This window comes from Bidens hawaiensis, unplaced genomic scaffold, assembly GCF_021521415.1.
Source record: "Bidens hawaiensis isolate Kalapana, Puna unplaced genomic scaffold, B.hawaiensis_p1.1 tig00011273_1, whole genome shotgun sequence".
Classification (NCBI taxonomy): Eukaryota; Viridiplantae; Streptophyta; class Magnoliopsida; order Asterales; family Asteraceae; genus Bidens; species Bidens hawaiensis.
This window is the reverse complement of record NW_027491879.1, coordinates 322,141-330,202: the sequence shown is the minus strand read 5'-3', so window position 1 is coordinate 330,202 and position 8,062 is coordinate 322,141. Positions and strand designations below refer to the sequence as shown.

Here is an 8,062-nt window from a genome sequence, read left to right as displayed (position 1 = left end):
TCAAATGGAGCCTTCAGATCAAGAAGATATAGCCTTCATGACTCCCACAGGTATATACTGTTATACTGCAATGCCTTTCGGACTAAAAAATGCAGGTGCAACATACCAGAGGCTAGTCAACATGATGTTCGAAGACCAACTGGGAGACACGATGGAAGTCTAAATAGACGACATGGTGGTAAAGTCAAGAAAGGCTGAGGATCATCACAAAGACTTGGCAACAGCATTTGACATCCTGGATGAGTATAACATGAAGCTGAATCCAGCCAAGTGTCATTTCAGTGTCAAAGAAGGAAAGTTTCTTGGATACATGGTCACCAAGAGAGGAATACCAGCAAGCCCTGAACAGATCAAGGCCATCCTGGACAACAAGTCACCAAGAAATGTTAAAGACGTCCAAAGATTGACCGAAAGAATAGCAGCTCTCAACAGATTCATCTCAAGATCTTCAGAGAAGTGTAAAGACTTCTATGATATCCTGAGGAAGAATCAAAAATTCAAATGGGGAGAGAAGCAAGAAAGGGCATTGGTATCCTTGAAGGAATACTTATCCTCAGCACCACTCCTGATGAAGCCAGTTGATGGTGAACCATTATCCTTATACTTAGCTGTTTCCGAAAGTGCAAAAAGTGCTGTCTTGGTCAAAGATCATGAAGGTCAATAGCATCCAATATATTATGTAAGTAAAGTCTACTAGATGCTAAATCCAGGTATTCTTATCTTGAAAAGTTGATTTTAGGACTTATAATGGCTTCTACTAAATTAAGACATTATTTTGAAACTCATGTTGTTCATGTAAAAACTAACTATCCTATTAAGTTTGTTTTGAGAAAACCAAAAATGTCAGGTAGGATGGCAAAGTGGGCTGTGAAACTTAGTGCATACGATATCTTTTATGAACCAAGGACAGCCATCAAATCTCAGGCACTAGCCGACTTTGTGGCTGATTTTAGCCAGGATATACTTGAGGAAGTAGAAAAGGAAGTTCAACAATTGGAAATCAAGGAGAGTTGGACTTTGCATACCGATGGTGCTTCCACCATAAGAGGAACAGGTCTAGGTGACACGAGGTCGAAGACTCGCGCAAAAATAAACCAATTACAACTAATTAGATAGTGGTAAATAGGTGTCGAACACGAAGAGTTTGTGGAATATGTGTTACTGAGTAGTTTACAATTAAACTAATATAAATGTAAATGACAAAAAAGTAAAATTCAGGTTGGTTTGATTTGATTTTATAAAATAAATAAACTAAACGAAGGTTGTAAACAATGGATTAAATGAGCATTCCTCTTGGAGCTCGGTTATTACGCAACTCTTTTGTTTAAGTTGAATGGATAAATCATAATATCTTGATTTCGTGTAAATGTAATTTTTTGTGATTAATCAAGAACTAAGTACTCGGATTCCTAGAACGCGAGGTCGTTACTTGGTTAATCAATCAATATATTCTTAACCCTAATTTCTTCTACTAAATCTCGATTGTCGACAACACCAAGAACGTATAGAACGAAATTAGGTTAAACGATATGGACAAATTACAAACAATCAAACAAACAACGTGATTATATTAATCTAAACGATTCGATAATCAATCCAAGTGCACGAACAATAAACAAAAAGAGTATTGCAATAACCTTACAACCAAGAGAAATACTAAAAGTTTTAGCTACACATAATTGAAATCATCATACCAAGTTTAATCCGAAGCGATCCTAGATTATGATGTTAATCCTTGATTAGAAACACCCAAAATATTCCAAGGCACCAAAATCACCCCAAAACAATGTCTAGATCGGAATATTGAAGAATGGAGCTCAAAAGCCAATTATAACATAAAAAATGAGTTGTAACCGCCACCAGTCGTCAGGGTCCACCGTAAGCTATGGTGGCAACCGTAGCTTACGGTGGCTTTGAAAATCACTACGCCATGTTCTATCTGTTTACGCTAGGCTGCTACGTTGGGACCGTACCGTAGCTTACGGTGGCTACCATAAGCTACGGTAGCCTCAGCTCCAAGTTTTTTGTTCTTCTTTGACTTGTTGACTGCCATCACCAACTCTCGAGTTCTTTGCTCCTCTCCATCATAGTTCACTTGAATCGCCACTTTTAGCACCTGTACCTGCAAACACGCACCATATACGGTAGTAACCTAAATCCTTGAAATAACACATAAACGCTCATGTTTTGTTTAGAATTACTACAATTAAGGGTGGCTCTACAATCCACCCGTCACATTCCCACACTTGCTCATTGCTTGCCCTCAAGCAACTCGTCAAACCAATTGTTTTTAGAACACCACCACCACACAAACCACAAACCCGGCTCAGTTAAGGTCCCAAGTTATACCCTATTCCCACATAATCAGAGGTTTACACTAGCTTACTTGATATTATATTTTAAAACATAGAATTCTAGTCAACCTTAACATGTTTTCGGTCTTTACTTGCACATAACACACCGTCACTCATTAACTCACTTATCGGTGACCGTTCCAAATATCACAATCATACTCGATTCTCCTCGCATACGCTTGTACCATCGTCAAATCTCCACCTAATCGTGCTTTAACATAAAAGCAAATCAAGAGGTCTTAAACGGGTTGTAATGAGGCTAGGGGTAAAGGTATGGAATGGGGATATTGAAAGTGGCTCAAATGATCCGACCCGGCTTGTTTCATCAAAACTAAATTAAACAATAAAACATACCACTATATACGTAACAGCTTTCATAACGAACTCGAACCACAAGGCTTTGAACATTGCCTCGACTTTTCCTTGACTTTTTCTCTTATATTTTTTTTTTCTTTTTTTTTGACATAATTACTTACATAAACAATTAACTACTACTCTCTATTTATTACTAATGAAACAACTACAATTACAAAAACAACCTATTAAGCCGGATCGTCTCACAATTACATCGGGGTTTGATCAAATAAAAAGAATAGGTCCAAAAATGTTTTCTAAAGGAACCAACCCCCCGCCCCTCTCATTATCCATGCTCATATATGTAATTTATGAGGCCCAAACCCCAAAACCCACACTCACACTCATCCGAGACGAGGTTTTAACCTAAGTGCCTCAATCACTTTTGCATTTATGCAAGGCTAAGGTCTTGAAGTGCATTGATGGCACAAGTTCTAACGGAAAATAACCATTCCGTCACCGCTCTTCGTTTTCCCACTACCCAAGTGACTGTGGCATGTTATGTGATTGGATAAACCGAAAGCATGCTAACCTTGCCTAGAATACTACTCGACCACACTTTTAACATAGCTAAACAAACTTGATTTTTGGGGAATTATGACCATGAAAGGGGATTAAAACTTTGCCCCGACAATCTTACCACTTTTCCGGTATTTTTCTTTCAAAAAAAAATTTATTTTATTTATTTTATTTATTATTTTATTATATTATTATTATTTTTTTATTTTATTTTCATCCCTCATCCCCACACTTGAGATATATTGTCCTCGATGTAGGGTATTTAGGATAACAAAACACCACCACGAGCACGACCCTTAAATTCCAACTTGTCATTACTCCACCCAACCTCCCAAAACCCAAACAGAAACGGAAAAAATAAGATCCAAAAATGTACAAGGGAACACCTGATTTGCTGCTGATGCAGCTCAATAGTAATGTGGTTGAGGTGGTCCAAAAATGGACGTCATCACGTCCATGAATTCGCCAAAACCAAACGCCCCCTGATCCTCTCCACCAGCTTGACCTTCCCCTTGAGTTTGTCCTGTACCTTTAGTTTGTCGTGGATCCAACCATTCTGAATGATGCAACGGTGGCATGGGATAATTCACCGTACCGTCGTATGGTGGCAATGTGGTGTAGTCAACGATCGGTGGGTCAGCCACCAAAGGTTACCCCAAATGCCATGCGGCGTGCATTTGTCTCTGACGGTCATCCTCATATCGATAATTGATTTCTCTTTGTTTAGCATAAGCGTGGGTCCGGTTCCACACTTCTTGGCGATCATACATTTGCTATTGAGCGCACTCCATGCTAGCGCCCATGAATGTTTGTTGATCAAAGAATGTCTGAGTTGTCTCGGCCCAATTATAGTAGTGTGCTGGCCTGGTGTTGAATATTACATCCTGCATGCTGCCATGGTGTGCCCAATTTAGGTCAAATGTTTGCCTCGAATAATCAAATGGTAAGGCACTTACCTGTCCCCGTCCTTGCGCACTTGAACTACCACCTACTTCTTCACTTTCCATCGCAACCCGCTCACCCGGTTCATCATCATAATCATCCTCTCCACTCTCTCCCTCTTCATCATCACTCTCACTTTCATCTTCTTCTCCCAGTTGTGAAGGTCGAGCATCAACCTTCAATGCCCTCCATCTCTGTCCCTCGCTTTTCAACATATGGTACCTGTCACTTGCTCGGTATTCCCAACCAACCCCCAACTTTGTCACATCGAACGGCTTGTGTTTCTTCCAAACTCCAATATCATTATCTCCAATAACACCAAACCGCATCAACAATGCGGTAATCAACTGACAATGTGGAATAATCTTCCTACTCACATTATTCCGGCTTATCCAAATATTATTAAGTACCAGATACCGGAACGAAACAAGAGGTCCTCCATGCATCAAAGAGTATAGAATCGAGACATCGGGATACCGAACTTCTTGCATATCCCCTCTTCTTGGCATGACATTGTGTAAACAAATTATGAGCAAAATCTTCGGCTCAATCTTTAAATTCTTCCTCAATAACTTCCCATCATAAGTGTCGGGTAAAAACAATGCTTCCACCATCATTCTCCACGTTGGATGCCTGTCGGATTGATAATACAAGTCATTCAAATCTGGATACACGTAGTTGCTTTGAGGCTTACTGTCAAATAGTGTAATTTGCCTCAATGTTTCAAATGACATAGTGACTTCAATGTTGTTAACAGTTCCTATGAGCTTCATCCCCGAGGGTTTATTAAACGAAGGATATCTCAAAGTTGCCATCCATTCTTCAATTTCATCGATGAAAACATACTTCTTGTTTCGATCATAACACTTGAGGGCTGCTTCCCAACCCAATGCCTTGAATCGATCAAAAACATCAAACGGACCAAACTCACGTTCCGGGACCACTTTCTTACAAATAAATGCGTCGTACTTCTTTGTCAATGTATTCATTTTCTCGTGAAACAACTCTGGTTACCATCTCAAATCATGATCTGTTAGTGGTCCGTACGTCCAATCTGGTTTAACATACTCCACCTCTTCTTCCCGTTCTTGTTATTGTTCTAACCTCCGCTTTTTTGCTTGTTCGGCGGCATGCTAGATGAACCCACAATCCCTTTTCCTTTATCCTTAGCAGAACGTCCCATCTAAACAATGACAAACATTAACCAAGTTAGTATTCATCTCTATATACATTCCCACACTTGCTTGTTTCTACGGTTGTGAATATATGAAAGTTATAAACCATTTTTCACAAAATTTTGACAGCATTTCGTTTAAACATAGACATAATCCGTCTTCAACTTTTGTCAAACTTTAATTTTCCATACCATATTTACAACCATAACACAATTTCAAACTATCATCAAACTTTCTCACATTCAACAAGCAAGTGTAAGCAATGTACAACATGTAATCTTAACTAATGAGTTTCGTAGCAAACGAGTGAAGAGAAACATACCTTTAAGCCGAATTAAACCCTCTAATCACAAGTCACTTGCAAAACCCACTTGTTATTCAAAATTTTCAGACCAAAACGTCCAAAATCGAACCCCAAAAAGTTAATATTGATGAAAACCAAGCAAAGAATGTGATTCCTTGCGAAAATCTAGTCAATTTAGACCAGAAAATCGTTGATTTTGGTTAAGATTTGAGGAAGTTATGAATTGGGGATTAGGGTTTGGTAGAGAGGGGTGGATGGATGAATGAAAGTATGAAGAAGAAGGTGAGTGGAAGATGTGGATGGGGATTTTCGGATTTTATTAAAACTTTTATTTTTTTTATATGTTGCTGTTGTACCTGCGTCGCCCATTCACAGTCCACCGTAAGCTACGGTGGCTACCATAGCTTACGGTAGGTTCCTTGGCGTAAGATGCTTGCGGAAACAGAAAGAGCCCAGCAGAGCGATATCAAGTCCACTGTAGCTTACGGTGGACACAGTAGGCTACGGTGGCATCTGATGGGAAAAAAAAAAATTTTTTATGTAAAGCCAAAATCCATTAAAAACTAAATAAAATTATTTATAAAACAAAACGTAAAAATTACCCTACCCCCCATGAAAAACCCGAGTTGTCCTCAACACGGTGAAGAGATTCCTAAGAATTCCCCACACTTGATTTGGACAACCTCCTAAACGAGAAAGGTAATTTTTAAAAACAAATTTTAACAAAATCTAAACTAAATTATACAACAAACCTGGACCGTTTAATTGGTTATTTCCTCAGGCCACCGCAACAGGTTTCCTGCCTTGTCCACTTCACACATGTTGATATCCTTACCCTCCAAGTATGGTTTAAGTTGGTGTCCGTTCACAGTTTGTCTTGCTTGATTGTGCAAGTCTTCAATTTCCATATCACCAAACTTGCCCACTCTTGTTATAATATACGAGCCCATCCATTTGCTTTTCAACTTTCCGGGAAAAAGCTTGAGCCGTGAATTATATAACCAAACCTTTTGCCCTTCTTCAAAAACTCGTTTCCTCAACTTGGCATCATGAACCTTTTTCAACTTATCTTTGTATGCCGACGCACACTCATAAGCTTCATCCCTTATCTTGGTTAATTTGTCATTTAAACATTTATCACAGGAACAATTTTGACAAAAAGATATTTCATTCGGTTGTAATTCAGAGTTGTTTTGAAAAATTGTTTCATAATTACTCACATTTTCAGTCTCATCACTAATATTTTCCACCACCCCCTCAACAAACTGTGGTGTTGGATCAACTTGAACACTAAAAATTCCAAAATTAGGTAAAAGACGTACCGCATTGATATGCACGTTGTTCCCCTTCTTTAAGCTCGAGCTGTTTTTCTTCAAATTCTCAACATCGGTTGCAAGTTGACGCATTTGAGTGGTCAACAATTGAATGGCTTTGTCACGGACTTCATCCTTTTGCATGCGCACTTCATCAAGTTGATTTCTCCTTTGCATGTCTTGTTGTATCAACCTAAGCATATCCATGACTTCATTCCCACTTGAATAACTTTGATCCAAACACCCACTTTGACCACTTCCCGTTTGTTGAAATTGACTTTGAAAGCCTTGACTGTTGTATTGTTGGCGTGGAACATAATTTCCTTGATTCCCTTGGAAATTCGGATTAGATTGAGTAGCCAGATTCCCATAACGAAAATTGGGATGATTTTTCAACCCGGGGTGGTAAGTGTTTGAATTCATGTTATAATTTCGACCACCTCCCCCTTGACCTTGAAGTGCATTCACCTCTTCAACTTGTGCTTGCCCTACCGTACACACATCAGCCCCATGACCCAACTCGTTACAATTGGTACAAACATCAATTCTTTGATTAGTAGTTTGTACCCCCACATCCTCCACAGCATGAACTTGCGGTCTTCCAATTGTCGGCCTTTCTCTTCTTGCAGTTTGAGCCTTTCTCTTTGATGTGACCAACATTTGTTCCAAGAATGCCCAATCGTCTTGTTCATAATTGGTACCGAACGTACCGTTTGTGATTAACATCAAATCCCTTTCATCTTCCGCATTCAACCCTTCATGAAAAGCATTCAAAAACTCCCAAAGAGCTATACCATGATGAGGACAATTCTTGATCATCATGTTGAACCTCTCGAATGCTTCATGAAACATTTCACCCGATTGTTGTTGGAAAGACCTCAAACTTCGTCTCGCATCATTAGTCTTTTGGGCCGTGTAAAACTCTTCTAAGAACCTTTGTTGCATCTCGGCCCAAGTATAAATCGATGCGGATGGCAAGGTGTAAAACCATCTCTTCGCCTTATCCTCCAACGAAAATTGAAATAATACTAATTTCACTTCATCCGGTGTAAAACCTTGACCCCCAATTGTGTTGCAGATGGAGTCAAATGCCTCCAAATG

General features: G+C 39.3%; 1 pseudogene; it reads left to right on the top strand.

Moving 5' to 3' along the window:
• The first annotated feature begins 7,751 nt into the window (after nt 1-7,751).
• On the top strand, nt 7,752-7,852 carry LOC143537691 (small nucleolar RNA R71; annotated as a pseudogene).
• Nucleotides 7,853-8,062: the final 210 nt, after the last annotated feature.